Source organism: Alosa sapidissima, chromosome 3, assembly GCF_018492685.1.
Source record: "Alosa sapidissima isolate fAloSap1 chromosome 3, fAloSap1.pri, whole genome shotgun sequence".
Lineage (NCBI taxonomy): Eukaryota > Metazoa > Chordata > Actinopteri > Clupeiformes > Clupeidae > Alosa > Alosa sapidissima.
This window is the reverse complement of record NC_055959.1, coordinates 27,573,719-27,595,946: the sequence shown is the minus strand read 5'-3', so window position 1 is coordinate 27,595,946 and position 22,228 is coordinate 27,573,719. Positions and strand designations below refer to the sequence as shown.

The 22,228-nt window shown below is 39.3% G+C and overlaps 1 protein-coding gene and 1 long non-coding RNA gene across 3 annotated transcripts in view; one reads left to right on the top strand and one right to left on the bottom strand.

The window, feature by feature from the left end:
- The window catches only part of znf281a (zinc finger protein 281a), a 58,168-nt gene that overhangs the window by 2,106 nt on the left and 33,834 nt on the right, over positions 1-22,228 (top strand). The window lies entirely within an intron of this gene.
- Positions 1,775-20,823, bottom strand: LOC121705467. Its single transcript, XR_006030802.1, has 4 exons — positions 20,812-20,823; positions 17,251-17,257; positions 7,798-7,801; positions 1,775-1,867 (listed from the first exon to the last, which is right to left on the bottom strand). It is a non-coding gene; the product is annotated as an uncharacterized LOC121705467 (long non-coding RNA).

Here is a 22,228-nt window from a genome sequence, read left to right as displayed (position 1 = left end):
AGCTTAACTGTCAAAATGTCATATAGTGTGACGCTGCATCATATGGTGTGACAGCTTTTTTCAAGTCACACTATATGACATTTCTGTCACACCATATGACCAAATTGCATTTTTACATAAAAGTTCTTGTAAGAATATGTTTTAAATTCATATATTATATGTTTTTTTGTTAAATCTGTGATAATTGGGGAAAAAATGTATCTGTACAATTCATATTTCTCATACTTTTTTCTTTTATGTTACCATGCCATGTAAGTTTAAAAAATAAATACTAAACTTTCATTTATTTTGCTGTTACACGCATACACCATTCATAGAGTGACTTCAAAATTCATTGTTAATGATTTTATTGTCATTAAAAACCCTGTTTTGCTCTGACACATGGTGGAGTGGTGCAGTTCATCATATGGCGTGACACCATGTCATTTGGTGTGACATTAAATAATGTCACAAAAAAGACTTTATAATTGAAAAATCATTAAAACATCAATAGTTCATAAAGGAAATGGTATCTGCAAGAACCTCAAGAATTTTGAGTGAGTTCTTACAAGAAATATCAGAATTAAGCTAAAATATCTGGTTACACTTAGGAGCATTCTCCACCTTGACAAAATAACTTGTTAAATTTTAGGTTTTTCTTCTAAATATTCATAAGGAAATGTTGCAAATCAAAGCAAACATGATTAAAATGTACAGTGACATAAATTAAAGTAGAAAAAAGTATCTAATTTTCATTTTATTTCAAATTATTTTCACGTCACACCATATGACAATTTTAGGCACTAACATGACAAATTGACATATAAATATATATTTCACTTCTTTTTTTTTTTTGAAAAAAAAAAATGTATATTAGTCTAGTTTAGAGATACAGCAACACATATAAACACTTTTTATGGATGATATTTGAAGTTTTTTTAAATTCCTTTTTTCAGGCTTATTTGTCATCCACCCACATATTATGGCTATATTATGGTAATGTTACATACCAGGCTACTGTTATTGCCCACTAAGAAAAACAGTGGTCTGGTATGAAGGTTATCTGTGTTCTGGAACATGCTCTTAATATTCATTAAATAATTAAAAAAAAGTTTGACACTTTATGGTTGCATTTCATTTTACCTCTAATACCTGTTCAATGTATTTAGTGTCTACGATGACCTCTTTCATTGAGCATTGAGGTGCGGTGAGGAGCATTGAGACAAGTTTCCACAATTGGACAGTTAGCAATTGCATAAAGGATTTACAGTTTGTAACTGATGGATAACTTGTAGGCTATTGTAGTGTAGCAGAGCTGAATTGATGTAGCCTACTGCTAGTAAAACCCCTATTTTCATACTTGCTGTTTCACAATGAAGGCATTTGGCTGTAAAATCACAATGTGCTTCACATGATAGATTTTGACTTCATGTCTTAAACTGAATGCATTAAGTCATTTGTATTATATTTGTCATATTGGTTGGTACAATACTTTACATTAAAACCTATTTTTTGTAGTGCAGTCTAGGTGTTGGCCAGATAGGTTAAGCTATATATTTCTGTAGTAGGCCTAGTAGCTAGTTTTTGGCCATGAAATGAACTGCTTCATGAACGGATCCTAAACGTATCCGGGACGGATTATTAACGGGTCCGAAATGATTCCGCGGCGGATATGACCGGGTCCAAAACGGACCCGGAGCGGATCTGTGGCTCATTCGCGGATCCAAAGCGAAACCGGGGCGGATGTATCCATTTATGTACGGATACGCAATGGGACCGCCGCGGTGTGCAAGTGGACACAGTTTCGGATCCGATTTCTGGATCCGTTCCGGAGTTCACCGTACCTCCGCGGCGGATGCGTTTCGTAGTCCGTTTGCTGTCTGGGACACTCGGAAACCATGACCACCTAATATTACAGAGTTGTTTTAAACATAATACCAGTAATAGCCTACAAAACGTGCGTTTATGTCAGATGAGCTTGATAACACTAACATTACCATTAGCTTAACATTAGGCTGACAAAATAAGTTCAGCAGTGCTAACGTTAGCTAGCTAATGTTAACGCATATCGTAACTCCAACAAAAGTGGTGATAATTGGGGGTGTTACGATAACACAGTTAGTGAATCCAAGTTAATGTTACCACCAAGAACCACCCAGTAGGTTATATGGCTATAATATGAGGCTACCCTGAATGATTCAATAAGATGTTGTTTGGGATGATTATTATCGTAAGTTACGTGTTGTGAAGAGACTACTTCGACTGTGTTAGCTAGTTGACAAACGTTAGCCACGAAGCATATTTAATTAGCATAAAGTTTCCAAGTCTGCTAACGTTACCTATCGTAACACCCCCAATTATCGCCACTTTTGTTCAGAAATTCTAAAACAACGATGTTTTTTAACACTTCAAAATAACATTTGCTAAATTAACCTGACATTTTTTAGTAGCCATAGGTGTGTAGATTTGAACAAAATCTGGTTTGTTTGTTAACGGGAGCATTTACTGCCTGAAATATCCGATTTTGTTTACCACACTCGGAGTTATAGTGCTGGCCTGATGGGTCGCCTATTTACACCGTTTCAACGGCACATGAACGGTTAGACCGAGAATTCTCGTTGTGAAATTAAAATTCCACTGGAGCTCCAAGCGGTTGTGTACACGCAGCCTTACAACACTGTTTACAGCTCCTCGAGTCACGGTAAAATGTCATTTTTGGTACATAGCTAATTTAGATACACCTATGGTGTGGGTGGTTGCGTTTCTTTAGGAGTCTGCTGTCTTGGTTTGTATAGAAATTGATATTAAGTGACACATACACGCAAGACGGTGGAAATACGGGACCGACGGTAATAGGGGGAGTTCCGATACCAGCTGCTGGTATGCTAATTGTAGTTCTATGTAAAAGTTTGTTTTGTTTCTGTTCAACATTTCCTACCCAGTGAATACAGAACTATGTTTTTATGAGTCTGTACTTAATAGTAGATTTAGTAGATTAGTAGATTTAACATTAACAATAGCTAATATTAGCTCGAATGACACCTGCTAACCTGCTTGAAGCTGAACGAAATGGAAGGCAGAATATTCCTTGATATCACAAAGGGTATGTCTCTGGGTGGACTTTTAAAATCCGTCTAGATAAAAATAAATAAATAAAAGCAGATACATACCTTCCGAAATCACTTGATTTCCATTGCATTTTGACAGCTGCTGGACTTGACGGTTGAAAGAATATGCCTGCCTGCCTGACGATTTTTTTTTCTCAACCTTCAAATAACTATGCAGTGTTGAAGTCACCCTGGTGCTGGGTAGTGTACTCCACGTCAGGTGGGGGACAGGAGGGAGCACAGCCCTAAACTATCAACCCAGCAGTGATAAACTATCAACCCAGCAAGCTGGGTTACAGAAATGACCCAACATGAGTAAAAACAACCAAACAAAATGACCCAACAGCCTCAACCCAGCGTTTGGGTTGAAAAAACAACCCAGCATTTTTTTAGAGTGTTGTGACGTTGTGTAAAATGCGTAGCCTGACGTAGTCATACTCAATTCTAGTCCGAATTTGAGTCTGATACAACCCCAAATCAGAAAAAGTTGTGACGTTGTGTAAAATGCTTAGCCTGACGTAGTCATACTCAATTCTACCAGAGCCGTCTACGGAGAGCCTTATTGTAGTTTATGCAGATTCAATATAGATTTTAGATCTAAAGTTGAATGAACGAGTACTTATGTCCTTTTCATTTCTTACAGGTTGGGTCGTTGTTGCCCATATCACGCTAGCATTGTGCTAACGAATGACGTCATTGACATATTTGAAAGGCTTTTTAGAAGACTTACGTGACTTCAAAAAATATAACAATCAACAGTGCATTTTCTTTGCCTCTCCTACACTGTAAAAAGTTTAACGTAAAATTTACAGCAACTTGCTGGCAGCAAATAACCAGCAAGTTGCTGTATTTCACTCTACAGTACACCTACTGTATATGAAATCACAGTACCTATGCCTGATACTGTAAATGCAAACTACAGTAGTACTACCAGTGCTGTAATGCATACAGTATTGAATTGTCTACCGTATTTTTAATCACAGTACTTATGGATCATACTGTAACTAAGTACAGTAGTAATACCAGTGCTGTAATATTACAGTAATTTTGGGAAATTCATATCCTGCTTTATCTACAGCCAGGATAAATTTGGCTAGGCCTAGGTATGGTTTAGGCTACACAAACTTGCATAAATAACCATTGACAACTTGTTATCAGTTTGAAAAACAAGTACATTTATTCACTTTTCTCGTTTAGAAATTCTTGTGTGCTGCATCCTAACGTTAGACCAACGGTTGCAGTCAGCCTGATCCACCACCAGTAGCAGAGTGAAGCAGCACCTAGCAGAAATAGAAGAAAAAAAAGATAAACAGTGTTAGATAACAATTTTCAACTGAAACTGAAGGCTACTTACAAGTGAAACTTTAGAATAATCATTTATTTATATATATATATATATATATATATATATATATATATATATATATATATATATATACTGTATGTTTTTTGAGTTTACTGTCAAAATGCCAGGCTGAAGATGGTGTTAGCATAACTCAGTTTCGCAAGGTATATTTAACGTTAGCCAGCTGGGTGAGCTCATTGATGATTTGATGATGATGGTTTGCTTGCAGCAACAGCCATTCGCGCTGTTCGTCCGAACGGTTAATAATAGTCAGATGTGACTTAAAGTTAACTTATATCAATATTGCTAAAGTTAGCCTATTAAACTCACAAAACCGTACATGATTACGAGGAGTTAACATTACATAAGTTAGCTGGTAGCAGCTAAACCTCCACGTTAATGTTAACCAGCAGCACATCATCTTCAGCCTAACATTGTGACAGTAACGTTAAAGGAGAATTCCGGTGTGATATTGACCTAAAGTGTATTGAAACATGATACCGAGTGTGAACGTATGTCTCATAGCCCATCTCGGCTTGTCCCCTGCACTCCAAAATCTGGCGCTAGTTAGCCGATGCTACCAACAGCTTTTTCAATAGTGGTGCTTCGGCATCGGGCTAGCCATGCAAATAAATCACTGTTTTACACCCATTTACGAGGCTCAATGTATCTCCACACTTCATTGGTAGACTTCCGAGGGCCCTGACATTTAAAACGAGACATTGAGAACTTTGAAAAAGCACTGGTAGTTTACTTACAAGACAATTTATACAGGCAGTATCTTCACGAAGTTTAGCGTTTGCAGCCATCTTGAATTTAGTCACGATAAGTCGAGCAACGAGTAAGAATGAACAGGTATGATAAGGGATCAGATTCCTAAAATAGTTCAGTGAAAATGCATGGATTCCAGTTTCTTCCAGTAGCAGCAACTGGAATCCATGCATTTCCACTGAATTATTTTTGGAATCTGATCCCTTATCATATTTGCATGGCTAGCCCGATGCCGAAGCACCACTATTGAAAAAGCTGTTGGTAGCATCGGCTAACTAGCGCCAGATTTTGGAGTGCAGAGGACAAGCCGAGATGGGCTATGAGACATACGTTCACACTCGGTATCATGTTTCAATACACTTTAGGTCAATATCACACCGGAATTCTCCTTTAACATACTAGGCCTAGCACTACTAGCGAATGTTTTATATAAATTATATGAATATAATAAACTGTAACTTACTGAGAACTAAGGTAGGCCCATAGACTGTATATATACAGTCTATGGGTAGGCCTAATATAAATGAGACTGCCATAACGTTAACGTAACATAAAACATTAACGTTAATGCCACCGTCACAGCAACAGCAACTATGATAGCTAGCCTAACGTTACTTACTTAGTTGATCCAACAAGCATGGATGAGTTTGTAAGTTAGACAGTACAACGTACATAGACTGTACACATGCCCGAATTTAATGTAGTACAATTTCATAATGAAACATTAACGTTACAGAAATAAATGCTTGCTTACCATTAAGGTGGAGCTGCAAACTTGTCACAGTGTGGAACACCGTTGGTCTGACCAGAGCCCGTCTACGGAGAGCCTTGGCACTTCCTATTAAGCCTCATTGTATCGACATTGGTTGCAGTTCCATTAGAATTCCACTGGGGGTGATCGTGGGCGAGTGCAGGTTGAATGGGGGTCTATGGAGCTAGACAGCTAAATGTATCCCTTTCACCTGCTTGTCGTGGAAGAATCGTAGATTTTATTGTAGTTTATGCAAGTTCAATATAGGTTTTAGATCTAAAGTTGAATGATCGAGTACTTATGTCCTTTTCATTTCTTACAGGTTGGGTCATTGTTGCCCATATCACGCTAGCATTGTGCTAATGAATGACGTCATTGACATATTTGAAAGGCTTTTTAGAAGACTAATGTGACTTCAAAAAAATATAACAATCAACAGTGTGTATTTTCTTTGCCTCTCCTAGTGAATGCAACATTCAAATTACTACTCAAAAAATGATATCCAGAGAAAAGTGGATATTGAGGGGTAAAGCTCCATAGACCTCCATGCATTCTGCACTCGCCTGCGAGCGCCCTCAAGTGGAATCTGAGGAGGAACTGCAACCAGTCCAGAAACCGGAAGTAACCAGACAGTGCCAGTTCTCTTCCTATTTAGTCAGGGGGCCTATAGAGTGTCCCAGTGACTTCCGTTTTACTTCCGCTACAAGGGACCTATCTTTCAAAAAAATATGAACGGGAGTTAATGGAGAGATAACAATTATTTTTTGGTCCAGTTTGAATTGTGCCACGAATTTTACATATGATGTGTGTGAATTTAAAAGATAATTTTTCACGTCAAGAAAGTACTGTTGTTCGATAGACTTCAAAAGTTATGTTGGTTTTGTGCGAATCCGCTCAGTGGACTACATCTCTCGTCTCGAACGATGTACGTCACCAACGTAATTAACGATAAGATTAGCTGTTATGCTAGTTAACGGTTGCATCTTGCTTCCTGCAATATCACTTAACAGTATCTAATGTACAGTCTATGGACGAATACAACTTACCTGATGTGTTTAATCCTCTGACTCATGGTATTTTCATCGGCAAGGAAAGCCCAATTAAGACCTGTTGCTGGTATGCTTGTACAATCTAGTGTGGCTGAATGAGCTAACATCACTAGCGCGACTGATGGGTTTGTAGTCGTGGGAATTACGATCTTTCACAATGTTGTAATTCAATAGTTACGAAACAAACTGCAAATGTCTTTACATGAAAAATTCTCTTTAAAATTGACAAACATCATATGGGTAATTCAAGGCACAAGTCAACCGGGACCAGAAAATAATTTATTTTTCGCCATAGACTGGCGTTCAAATTTTTTTGAAAGATAGGTCCCATGGAGGCAAATGGAAGTGGCGTCACTGGGACACTCTATATGGTTTCTGTGGGTTTGAAATGTTAATTTTTGGAGTTTGATTGGACTGCCTTTAGAGTTCATTGAACATGGAGAAAAATGATGTCTCCATTTTTTTTTACCTGTTTCAACCCTATTTTTTTTTTATTGTATATTTCACTGTAATTAACACCATAAATTTCGCCTAAATCACTGGCTATGTTGAATAAAGTTCACAAAACAGTTATTTTCAACAGTATGATTGTATGTCAGTATTATGATTGTATGTCAAACAATTAGAGATAAGATCAATAACCAATCAGTTTCACCAAATACACATATTCCATTGCTGAAAGATAGCAAAAACATAACAGAATCACAGATGAGACCTCGAACAACATTTAATTCATTTACATATACACAACATATTATATCTCACCTCCACAATTTCCTCATCAAAATCTACAACTAGTCTACTAGATAGACCCTATTCCTACACACCTTCTTCAGACTGCTCTCCCCTTCCTGGATAATGTTTTGCTCTAGATTATGTAAGGGATAATGCCCAACGCGGAGGCGTGAACTGTCCTACGCGAAGTCCATTTATTTCTGATAATGGACGCATCGAAGGGCATTATCCCGTTTATTCCATGGTCACTTACAAAATAAATAAATATGAAATCAATTATTAATACTAAATGAGTTTTAGAGCTAAAATCGTTAGTTTTTTCAGCTGTTTATCGCAACGCTGTGGAATGTAGATAAGTTGATTTGTTGATAATGCTGCCTTGGTTACCAACTAGCGTTTGAGCCAGCACAGTGATTTAGAACTGTCATCAGGCAATTCGAACGGAACGTCTTTTTATAGGTGTAGTATATCACTTTTTAAACGACACCCTTTTCAACCTAGACCATTGTATAAAAATAATTCAATGCTATCAGGGCATGTACCACAGTCGTTTAAGACATCTGTTATTAAGCCCCCCCTCAAAAAACCTAGCCTTGTATCAATACTGGTCCTTCTGGACCTCAGCGCTGCCTTTGACACCATAGACCATGACATACTACTTAGGCTTGAAAATTAGATAGGCATCAGACTCAGCACTCGCTTGGTTTAGATCATACCTTCCTAACCGTCAACAATTTGTACAGGTCCATAATAAACCAGATTATGGTAAAATATGGAGTGCCTCAAGGCTCAGTACTGGGACCCCTGTTGTTTAGCAGATGATACACAACTATACCTCTCCATAAAACCTGATGAATTAACCCTGTTAGCCAAACTTGACACGTGTATAAAAGATATAAAGACATGGATGACGAATAATTTCCTGCTTTTGAACTTGAATGAGGGATATCCTATCCACATCACAGGCTACATATAGTGATCTTCCACTGACCTCATCCACAAGTGTTAAAAACCTAGGAGTTATAATTGACCAGGACCTAGCACTAAATAATCACATAAAACAGATCACCAAAACTTCATTTTACCATTTAAGGAACATTTCAAAGATAAGAAAGTCCTTATCCTTACCAGATGCCGAGAAGGGATAGACTATTGAAATGTTATTACGCTGGCTGTAATAATACCCGTCTAAAGAGCTTACGGCTTATACAAAATGCAGCTGCTCACACACACAAAAAATATGAACATATTTCCCCCATCCTAGCATCTCTACACTGGCTACCTGTTAAAAGTCATTGACTTCAAAATATTACTTATATCTCTTGGTTGGTTGCTCTTTTGTCTGCTTCTGACGGAAGAAGCACTTACTGTATCTATGCTGGCAGCAGCTGAACAAATGTACAAAGTCCCTCTAAATGTACTTGATGCAGTTGGAGGTGTTGCTACAGGTTCAGAAGATGGTCTACCACGTCTTTTCTGAAGACACTGAGTCCTGCCTGCTTCACATGATTTCTTTGGGCTTTTTTTATGCCTTTAATTAGATAGGATAGTGGAGATTGACAGGAAGTGAGTGGGAGAGAGAGTCGGGGTGGGATCCCGGCGTACGGTGCAGGTGCCCCAGCCAGTCGCGCCACTGCTGGGGCCCTTCACATGATTTCTAGTAGTGAATCTTAGCATGCTGCAGATGCTCACTGTTCCAGGTGGATTTGTAGCAGTTCCTGTGCCAAACTACTTTGTCCTGTTGTAAAATAACTGCACTGTAACATTGTAATCGTTGGCTGATCTGTGATCACCAATCTCCATACTCTCTCATGGACAAAAACAAGCATATGTCTCTAGTGATGGGTCATTCACCACATATCTGCCACTGGATACATAGCCCAAAATCTGTTTCTTTTAGAATATGTGTGCCATCACCTGACTAACAGAAAGACACACCTCAGAATATAACCTAATTAGACTGTGCCACCATGAACTATGAAAATGTGCTTGCTCAAATGTAGAAGGCTAGAAGGTCACTAATATCACCAACCATGAAGAACAGAGCATTATGTGCTTCAGGTTATTCGATATTCTAAATTCTATAACTGCCAGCTAAACAGCCAACTGTCACTGCTAGTGTCTCTCTTTCTCTTTCTCTCTCTTACACACACACACACACACACACACACACACCTGTCTGTTTGTCTATCTGATCCTTTTACCCTTTCTTTTCTTTACACTTACATAGGCTACTGAAGGCCTTACAGATCTCAGCTGATACTAGCTATGTAAAAGTCTATTAAACTTGATTTAACAGAGATCTCTGCACTTTGTGCTCTGAATAGGTGTAGACAAGAACTGGCAGAGCAGGCTAGGCCTACACTCAAGCACACTAATAGGCATGAATTGATATTGAAGTATTATTTTTTTAAGCGGACAATTTCGAGGATTTTAGGCACAATTTCTTGTTAAAGAGATCAATTATCAGCCTAAAAATGTTTTATAATGTTGTATTGTTTATGTGGTCCACTTTTGCACACTACCTTGTAAAATATCTTTGCTTTTTGGCACCAAACACTAATACCAGCAATGTGAGGTTTATGGACAAAACACCTTTTCTGAATTTGACCTTTGATTTGGGTCCTTCAAAACCTTCAAAAAAATGGAGACATGTTTTTTCCCCTAGAACAAAGATATAATGTGAATGCGAGATTAACATGTGAATCCCACAAGCCCCCAAATTAGACACATAGGCCCCCCTACTATATTAGACGTTCTCTGATTCTAGTCAGAATTTGAGTCTGAGCTGTGATTATGGGGCGTGTTTCAAACGAACCAGGAAAAAAAATGCCTCTGCACTCAATTGGATAGACCTACAACCAATCAGAGCAACGGAGTGTGTGACGTATGTTAAGCGACGCATAGTTGATGTCAACAGAACTCAATTCTCCAGCGGCAGCCATCGTTGTTGTAAACGAATTCAACCCAAGCGCTCTTTGGTGACGTGGTTGATTACGTTACTGTTGAGCATCTGTCCATCATCGTATAAAGCCCGCCCTGACAATTTGATTGGCCCGCCAGCTTTTGGGCGATCTTCCTCGCGCCACTATTCACCTTATTCCGCGCGCAAACATGGGGGCGCTAGCTTTGCCCACATTGTCTCCGAACTTCCGATTGAGCAGTACATCCATTGTGATTGTAGCGCTGGACATTTCTGCAGCAGTCTATCGCGTTGTCACAGTCACCAAAGTGGTTAACTAGCTAGCACTTAGTGGCTAATATTCACGGGAGAAAAAGACCACCATCCTCTCTTTGGTCTAGGAACTCATACACTCAGACCGTTTATTCTGCGCATGGGTGATTCTCACGAAATCAGACTCATGAGGTGGCATTAAGGATTGTGATGAACAGATAAATGCTATCAATTTGGGAAACACTGGTTTATAAACATCTCATCATAGGCTATATTGGAAGTGATTAAAAGAAGACATTGTGATATTTAAAATTATGTATTTTTTACAATTTAATGTGAAATTCTCAGTACCGCAACGCGTCCATTACTGAATCTCGGCTCTTCAACTACATAATTTTAATATTTAAAATAAATAAATAATAAAAAACTTAAATGTATCTCATAAGGTAAATTGTTACATTCAATAAAAAGTTATTGCTTGGAATTCACTGGTAAAAGAAAAGAAAATATTTAGAAAAATAACTTTGGTCACACCCAATATTCTCAGCCTCCGCAACAATTTTCAAGCACCATTTAAGACCACAAGGAACAGACAAAAAACAGCCATTTTGAGAGGGGGGACACCTTTTACTGTAACACCCAAGATGGCTACCAGGTAAGCACCTCATTTTATATCTCTCCAGATAAATGTTAAAAACTTGGTTGTCAGCGAGCATACACAACTTTTTGTTTCTCATTACCGAAACAGCAAGTTTTCAATGTTTAAAAAATGAAAATTTTATTGTGTTTTGGGAATTTTTAAGGTTTTTAAAGTCTAAATACAAAAAGCTAGCAAAAGTTTAGCCTAGCATCATGGTGGCCCCAGAGAGGCCCCAGAAGGTTAAGGTCACTCAGGCTCCGCAACAGCTTTCTCATACACCGCAACAATTAAAAGCCTGTTGCGGTGGAGAGATTCACTGTTGCGGTAATGAGAAAGTAATGTTTTAAGTGACATGAACTTATATTATTTATTTATTATTTATTTATATTATTTATATTATTTATTACTCGTTATTTATTTACTTATTATTTATTTATTAATTTACTTGATATATAGTATAGTATATTGTATATTATAGTATCTATGTCATAGTTTATTTATGTATTTATTTATTTACAAAAATATTTATTTATGTATTTATTTATATATAAAATATTTATTTATTTATATATACACACACACGTATATATCATCAATACTTATTAACAGTTTTTTTTTAATCTTATTCGGAAATTATATGGGTGCCGCTGTGGTCCTTTGTAATTGAGCACTGACCTGCTATATAAATCCGTTTATTATATGAATTTTCATCATTTCATGTCATTGCATTGTATCATGTCATTTTGAGATAAGTTTAATATACATTGCATAATAGAATGTGTGGTTCAATGTAACAATTCTATGATATGGCTATCCATATAAGCTCTCTTTGTAAATAGTAAAGTAATATTTTTACCTTTTACATTTTAAAATCAACTGTAATATGCAATGTCATTTCATTTCCTAACAGACAGGAATCTGTTCTGAATAAAAAGGCATCCGCAAAGGCTAGGCTGGCTAAGTTCAGAGAGAAAATCTACAGCAATCCTGAGCTACTTGAGGAGTACAGACGGAAAGAGAGAGAGAGGTTCGGGGTGACAGGGAGATAATAGGGACACACACACACACACACACACACACACAGGTTGAGACAGACTGTGAAAGACAGGCGTGTACATGAGGCTGAGGCAGATGTGCATGCGCTCACACATGGACACACAATGAAGTCCAAATATAAATAACAATGGTTGTGCACATAACTTTCATTTGTGTAATGACTGTTCAGTAACACAAATCTTGGGTTCTTCTTTCAGGTATCACAAACGTAAGGAGAGTGGTAAAGTGAAGACTGTCAAGGACCTTACGAAAAGAGAGCATGAGAAAAAAAAACTCAAGTGGAGACAATATTCAGCGAAAAACTACAAGAACAAAAAACAAACCCAATGTGTTCTCAATCTCACTCCAGATTCTTCTGTGAGTGAATTAAGTGATTCTTCAGCAATAGCTGAAGTAAATAAGCCAACACCTGAGGATCACGTATCAATACAAGACGATGTACCAACACCACCACTGCAGTCATCAACCCCAAAGAGAAGCACAATCAGAAAGAAATCAAAAGTTGTCAACAGATTGAGGACCAAACTGAGACAGGCAGAAGAGGAATTGAAAAAAAACAGAAAAGAAATGCAGAATCTCAACAAGAAATTTAGGAGACTTCAAGCTCGAAGGGTGACTGTGACCAAGCAGATTGCCACGACCGCAAAAAACAAAAAAGTCAGGCAGCAGAAAGGTGGCATTTCGCTCAACAGCAAGAGGAAAGGCCTGTTGAAAATGGTACATTCTTTCCTCCATAGGGATGATGTATCCACTGTGGTCAACGGAAAATCTGGGGAGATCCGGCGGAGAGGAGTGATCCATAGGAAAAGGCACTTGTGTGACACAATGGCTAACCTGCACAAGAAGTTTTGTGGTGAAAACCTGCATCAAAATGTGTCTAAGGCGCATTTCTTTAAGCTTAGACTGTTTTGGATTGTCAGGCCAAAAGTTGCTGACAGGGATACATGTGCATGCAAGCTGCATGAAAATTTCCATTTCAAAATAAAAAAGTTACACCAGCTTGGAGTTTTGGAATCATCTTGCGCAGGTGATGTCGTACAGTCAGTTGTGTGCAACACCAACAACATTGACTGTATGTACAATCGTTGTGAGGCCTGCAAAGACAGAGTGATTCCAACAGCACTTGATGTGGAGAACAAGGGCAACATAATTACCTGGCAGGAGTGGGTGACCAGGTCTATCACAGTGGAGAGGACTGGGAAAGCTGCAACCAGGGAGAAAGAAGTGAAGAACACCGCACTTGAAACCCGAAGTACTTCCATTGAGAGGTTGGTAGCTCTTACCACGGAACATCTCCCCAACTTTGCCGCACATATCTTCAACATCAGGCACCAGTTTTCCGCTCTCAAGACGATGAAGGATAGCATCCATGATGATGATGTGATGGTCCATATCGATTACAGCGAAAATTGGAGCTGCAAGTATGCGCAGGAAGTGAAGGATACCCATTTCGGAGGTGGGAACCAGCAGGTAACCCTCCACACTGGTGTGTTCTACAACAGTAAAGGCAGGGTGGAAGCCTTTGCATCAGTGTCTGCCAGCCTCCAGCACAATGCAACAGCAACATGGGCCCACCTGGAACCTGTTTTGAGGTACATCCGCCAACAACACCCCAATGTATGCAACATACATTTTGTTTCTGATGGCCCAACATCCCAATACAGAAACAGAAATTCGTTCTACTTGGCCTCCACTGTACCATTCCTCCATGGATTTAAATACGTGACATGGAACTTCACAGAGGCGTCTCATGGAAAAGGAGCCCCAGATGGCGTGGGGGCAGCCTTAAAAAACCTGGCAGACCGAATAGTGGCATACGGCCAAAGCATCCCAGATGCAGATACTCTGTTTCAGCAGCTGACCCTGAACTCCTCGGTAACTCTATTCCAGGTGTGTGTGTGTGTGTAACTATGTTCTAGGCTATATTGCACATTGTAGATTGTTTGGTTGAACACCATTTCAATCTTCTGTGAAATGCCTGTGACTTAAGAAACTGATAATGAAGTTCACTGTGACTTTGACAGGTGTCTGAGGACAAAATTAAAGAGAGGGGTGAATTGCTTCCTCCACACCTTAAGCCAGTCCCAGGGACAATGAAAATCCACCAAGTAGGTCAAAATTAATATATTTAAGTGCTCACATAACAAGTCACACTAGCCACATACTGTAAGTTAGTACATTCAAGAGATCATTATGTTGCCATCCTAATCACATTTCCATAAATTAGTAAATCAGTAGATAAATTACTAAAACTGTTTTTGTTAATTTACACAACAGCTGATGTCCACCAGTCCTGGGGTAGTTCACACGAGGGAAGTGTCATGTTTCTGTCAGAAAAATTGTGAGTGCTTCTCTCCATCACGCCATGCATTTGCGGAGGAAGACGACGTTTCCACAAAGCCACCAGAGGCTTCCATAGAGGTTGGCCAGTGGGTCCTTGTGGAATACGACGCAGATCTGTTCCCCGGTGTAGTTACACAGGTAAAAAAAATATTTCAAGGCATTACTTTCAGGTGAAACTACATTGTCAGGCTTGTTTAGTCGCCAAGTTTCAAATGAGTGCTGGAGAGGCAAGTTGATGGCACTCTCTTAAAATTATTCTTTCTAAAATACAGATTGCAGATGACCAGTATGAGGTGGACACTATGAACTGCGCTGGGGAAAACCGATTTTATGTGCCATCAATTAAGTTTTCTGGGGAAAAGGTGTGGTACTACCGCCACGACATCAAAGACCAAATTCCCGAGCCTCTGCCAGTCACTTCCTCTGCGAGGCATTTTTGTGTTTTGCCTGATATTTGGGCTAAACACAAGCTGCGCACCTGATGCATATTGTGATGTATGAGATGAGATGAGATGAGCACAATGAGATGTTGTAATGATCATTTTGTATGTAAACATTCCATTTCGATTTATATCTACATTGATGTGTATTGTTTTCATGAATTTAATGTTTCACAGTTGTGTAATGAGATGTATTGATTATATTGTATTTAAACATTCCTTTTCCATTTATGTCTACATTCATGCTTATATTTTTAATGAATTTATGTCTGAGGTACAGTATGCTGGAATGTGTTTTATTAAAATACACAGTTCAAAATGGGATATTTTCATTCTTTCTGAGAATAATTTTCAACAGAAAATGCCACATTTACTTCTCCATACAAAACTCTAAAGGTAAATCTCAAGAATTTGTTATATATTCCCAGCATTCACACTCTGTGTTTGTTGTGTAAAGTGTTATGGTGAATTAAGTAGGAATCTCATTACCGAAACTTTGACACTCATTTCCGAAACACCTTTCTCTTTACCGCAACACAGGTTTATTTACTTATTATTTTGCTGTTGTAAAACAAATTCTAGTTTATAATGGTATTTGGATAAATTGTATTTCTTCATTTGTCATCTGTACTAAATAAGTAATTATACATTTGAATTTTCAGTTAAATATCCTGAAAAAACAGGACATGAATCATGAAATATGTTGCGGTAATGAGACCAATCATAAAATTGAAAAAAAATGGGAAACTTATAAATATAATATTTTCTGGGCTATATACACATATGGGCACAACTGTTAATAATATCTATTAAAAAATTAAAATAGTTGTAACTTTTAAACCATATCTATTCTATGTTATCATGTTGCGGTGCTGAGAATTTATGTGCTCTGACTGACTAAAATGCTCCAAAATATACAGAAAAAAATGAATATATATATATATTTAAGCGTTTTAAGAAGTTTAGACCCTAATCTTGCATAACAAAAAGAAAAATTGTATTCAAATGCCATTTTAAAATTTTCAAGTGTGAACCGTTTTAAATCTGTTTTTCATGAGAATCGCCCGCATGCTCACAATAACATCCCAGTGCACGCAGGCATGCACATCACTGTGTAGGATACTTTAACATGGCTTTGCCACTTATATTATCAAATATGCTTAACACTCCCACTCAAAGACATGTTTATAGCATTCTACAGTGGTAAACAAAAACCAACAATACATCATAACTCCAAAATAAAACATTTTGCATACTGACAGTACTCTAAAAACCTTCAAAAACATTTACATCTGCCAGTTCACATTATTCTCCAAACAAATATCCCTTGAAGTTCTCAAATTTAGCCTTTGTCACAGGCTTGGTAAGGACATCAGCTACCATGTCTGCAGTAGGGCAGTATTCTATAGATATTTTCCCCTCTGTGTGTGCAGACCGTACAAAGTGATATTTTATATCTACGTGTTTACTCCTCTGTCTGCATACTGGGTTCTTAGACAAAGCTATCGCCCCCTGGTTGTCCTCATATATTTTAACTGGTACATGCTTGTTACTACTATCTATTCCTTTAAGTAGTTGTACAAGGTACATACTCTCTTGAGTAGTGGCTGCTAGTGCCATATACTCAGCTTCACAGGTGGATAATACCACCGTTGGCTGTTTCCTACTCTTCCACGATATAACTGGACCATTATCAGTTGATACCATTACCTCTTGATCTATAGTACCCTTTAAGTACCTCAGTAGGTGTTTTGCTGTAGCCCAATGCTGTTGCTTTGGTTCTGCTAGGTGTTGTGATAATTTACTAACAACCCAGCTCAGGTCAGGTCGAGTACATGTCATAATGTATATCAAGCTACCTACTATCTCTCTATATCCTGTTGAGTCAATAACTTCACCCTCATTGTCAAAGTTTAACTTGCTCAGTTTGCATTCAGACATTCCAAATTTCGCCAACATCTTCTCTATGTGTCTCTTTTGAGTCATTTTGATCTCTCCCTCACTCTGTCTAAAGTCAATACCCAGGAAGTGTTTAATTGGACCCATATCTTTCATCTTAAACCTTCTCTTCAACATTTCTTTTACATCACTGAGTAAGGTGTTGTTACTCGCCGCTATGATTAAGTCATCTACCCATACTAACAAAATCACTTTCTCATTCTCAGATTCTCTGCTGTAGACACAATGATCAGCATCATTTTGTACAAAACCATTCTCTGTAAGGTGATCATGCAGTAACATGTTCCAGTTACGCCCGGACTGTTTTAAACCATACAATGACTTATTGAGTTTACACACTAAGTGTTCTCCTGCTTTAGACTTGATCTCAAAACCTTCCGGTTGCTCCATATATACCTCACAGTCCATTGGAGCATGGAGGTAAGCCGTTTTTACATCCATTTGATGTAGGGTAAGATCCTCCTGTACAGCCACCTGCATCAATGCTCGGACAGAGGTCATGTTGGCTGTTGGTGAAAAGGTCTCTTTATAGTCAATTCCTTCCACTTGACCATGCCCCTTTGCAACATATCTGGCTTTACAAGTCTCAGATCCATCTGGGCTTTCTTTCACTGCATATACCCAGCGACCTCCCACTGCTTGTTTGCCTCTTGGCAGTGGTGTCAGAGTGAAAGTCTCGTTCTCTGTCAAAGAGTTCATCTCCTCTTTCATCGCTTCAGTCCACATTTTTGACTTCTTAGAGTCCATAGCCTCTTTAAATGTCTTGGGTACACCATAAGCCACTCTGTAGAAATAATCTATATTTTCACTTTCATCATTATTACACTCAGCTTTACACTGGTACTCCTTAAAGTATTCTGGAGCCTTTCTCTGTCTTGTAGGATACCTTCTTTCTCCCTGTTCACTCTCAGTACTATCTGTCTGGGTCGGGTATTCCTCAACAGTCCCCTCAACATTGGACTCTTTACTTTCCTTAGGCTGTCCCTGACTCTGGTTGACTATCTTTGGTGGTGTATCTCCATAACTCTCAATGTCGTCCCCTATGTCACAATCTGTCTGAGTCTGGCTATCTGCGCTACCTTTGGTGATGAATTTTACCAGCCTATGTTTTAGGACTTTTCCTGTCTCAGGATAATACACATTATATGCTGGACTATATTTATCATAGCCTACGAAGATCCCCTTTTCACATCTAGAATCCAGCTTCTTCTTATCCTGCTTATATACATAGCATTCAGAGCCAAATATCTTCATGTTGGATAGGTTAGGTGTTTTTCCTGTGAAAACACGGTAAGGTGTCTGCTCTAGCCGCTTACTGTAACACCTGTTCCGGATTTGAGCTGCTGTCTGTACAGCATATGTCCATAATTGCTTTGGGAGGTTGCTCTCCAATAGCATGCATCGTGACATCTCAAATAAGGTTCTCCAACCTCTTTCGGCAGTTCCGTTCTGATGAGGTGAGTAGGGTGCACTAGTCTCGTGCCTTATCCCGTTACTCCTAAGTAGAGACTGGAACTCCTGCCCGGTAAATTCTGTACCGTTATCAGACCTTATGCACTTTATCTTTCCATATGGAGCTACGTCTGCAATGAATTTTTCTGTAGCTTTTGTCGTGTCACTCTTTGCTTTGATAAAGTATGGAAAAATCATCCCACTGTAATCATCAGGAAAAGCTATTGCATACCTGTATCCATCTTTATCTGCTGGTTCTATAGGGCCGCATAGATCTGTGTGTACTAGCTCTAGTACGGTTGTTGCTTTAGTGTCTGCCTGTCTATTTCTGCTTTGTGTAAACTTTCCCTGTGTGCATATTTCACAGTTTTGATTAGACTTGTCATGTTTCTCTTTTATAGTCATCCCTTTAACCACCTTTTCTAATCTTGTAACATCATCAAAATTACAATGACCAAGTATCCTATGCCACGTTTGAATGTCATGACAACCACACACTTCATCAACATTTTCATCTTCTACAGTGCTAAGGTAATACAGCCTACCATACACATCCATTTTGAACTTGGTACCGTCCTTGTTGACCAGCCAGTTATCACCGTCCTTGAAGTGCATCTCGGCTCCGTTTGCTGTAGCTGATTTGACTGAAAATATGTTTTCTGGAAACGATGGGATGTACAGTGCTTGCTTGAGCCTTGTTTTCACTTGTCGTCCCTCGCTGTCCAGCAAGTAGATTTCGGCATCTCCTCTCATCTTCGCCATCCCGCTCACCTTGGTTCCGTCGGCAAGCTCGATCATGTGATCCTCAGGCCTGAAGCTCTTGTCAACTGTTTTGAACTTTGTAGCGTCGTTGATCATGTGTGATGTGGCGCCACGGTCGACCATGAGGCCTTTCCTGTTTCCTCTTTGACTAGGACAGTCACTCATCTTGAAGAAACAGAAAGATGTAGGCTCTGCCTCTGTCTCTCCATAGGCTTTCTTCACATGGTCACGGCCTCGTCCTCGACCACGTCTCCTTCCTCGCTGTGGTGTGTCCCACTTTCGATCATCTCTTCTTGCCTGGGATTCATCAGGGCACGTCCTGGCCATATGCCCCTTTTTACCACACGTGTAACACTCGATATCAGCCAAATCCATTTTCTTTCCTCTCACTCTTCCACGTGACCTCGTTGCTCCGCTAGTCTTCATCACATTGTCTTCCTCTACACTTACGTCACTCTTCCCATATTTTTCAGTACTCTCATAACTTCGCAGTTTCGTTTTAAACTCGCTGAACGTTACAATGTCATTTGTCTGGGTGATGTGCACGACGAATGGCTTGTATGAATCAGGTAGCCCCTTTACTACCATGGCTATCTGAAGCCCATCACAAATATGCTCGTCTGCTCTTCTCAATGACGTGAATATAGTCTCTGCTCGAATAATATAGTCAGTGACCGTTTCATTGCTAGCCTTTTGGAGTGAGGAAAGTTCACAGTACAAACTCACAACGCGGGGTTTGTCCTTTCCGGCATAGTGCTCGCGAAGAATCTCCAGTGCTCTTCTTCCGTCACGTTTCGCGTCCCTCATTACCAATGACAAACTCTTGTTATCTAGGCATTGGACTAACTCTGCATATGCCTCTCCGTTCTTTGCCTCATCTTCCGCGAGAGCTCCTTCGTCTTCCTCATCTATCTGCGGGTCCTCCACGATAACTTCTCTAAGGCCACGCAACTCCATGTGTGCGAGAAACCTCGTTTCCCAGAGTTCGTAATTTTTCTCATCACCGTCGAATAACAGTCTGAACCACCTTTGGCCTGCATGACTGGGCCCATAACCTGTAGCGCTGGACATTTCTGCAGCAGTCTATCGCGTTGTCACAGTCACCAAAGTGGCTAGCACTTAGTGGCTAATATTCACGGGAGAAAAAGACCACCATCCTCTCTTTGGTCTAGGAACTCATACACTCAGACCGTTTATTCTGCGCATGCTCACAATAACATCCCAGTGCACGCAGGCATGCACATCACTGCGTAGGCTACTTTAACATGGCTTTGCCACTTATATTATCAAATATGCTTAACAGTGATACATTGAGATAGCAGAGCTCTATCGAGATGACTGGCATCATATATTATCCTAAAGTTAGGAACATTTATTTAGGATTTTGGTGACTTAAGACATTTCTGTTATATAGCTTTCCTATCTGAAGTTAAGAAAAAACTGACTTTGGAGCGGCTGTTCTGTAAGTTAGCCTCTCTATCCTCTTCTGCCGTGTTATCCCAATGAAGCTAACTAGACGTAGCTAGCCGACCGGAAGTTTAAAGACAACGTGGAATTTAAAAAAATGGGCGGGGCTGAATAAGGTGAATAGAGCTACACAGTCCCGCCCACAGCCAAAATGCGGTTAGGTGCCAGATGTAAGATTCCCATTCATTTGTCCCATTGACGTTTGGAAAAATCCGTATCTAAAGAGTTTTACAGCATGTCTTAGACCAGGGATGTCAAAGTCAAATACATTAGAGGGCCAAAAAAACAAATTTGCTACAAGCCGAGGGCCGGATTGGTTCAATGTTTATTAAAAGACGTGTACTGTATTTTATTTAATGATTAAATTAGACATGTCAAAGTCAAGGCCCGAATTCAAGGAATGAAGGAATGAATTATCTACGGCCCCCAGGATGATATTTGATTAGTATTAGAACCGGCCCGCCAGCTGCTGTTTTGCACGCACCAATACTCCATTTTCCACAATGCAACGGTAGCCCACGAACTCACTGCGGCACCGCAAGTGGGCCTCGGCTTCATTATTCATCAGTATCAGAGAATGTCTAATAAGGGGAGAACCTTCACTCTCGGAACTCTTCCGGTGTGGTACTGCATCTAGGGGCGCTCGCGGGCGAGTCCAGAATGAATGGAGGTCTATGGAGCTGTACCCCTCAAAAGCCACTTTTCTCGGTATATAATTTTTTTTCAAGTAATTTGAATATTGTATTCGAAAGGGGAGGCAAAGACAATACACTTGGTTGAGTATTATATTTTTTAAAGACACTTAATTGTTCTAAAAAGCCTTTCAAACGTGTCAATGACGTCATTCATTAGCATGATCATAGCATAGCATAGCATCAATGCTAGCGTGTTATGGGCAACAACGACCCAACCTGTAAGAAAACGAAAGGACATGACTCCCGGATTATTTCACTTTTGATTGATAATCCATATCCATTTTGCGAAAAATAAAATAAAATCTGAGGGTTTCAGTTGTTAAATAGGTGAAAACAATAAATGTAGCCATGTAGCTCCATAGGACCCCATGTATTTTGGACTTGCCCGTGATCGCCATCTAGGTGAACTCTGGTGAACTGCAGCCAAATTCAGTTTGTAAGGCATTAATAGAGAGTGGGGAGGCTCTCCGTAGACGGGCTCTGTCAGTATTCAGTCAGGGCA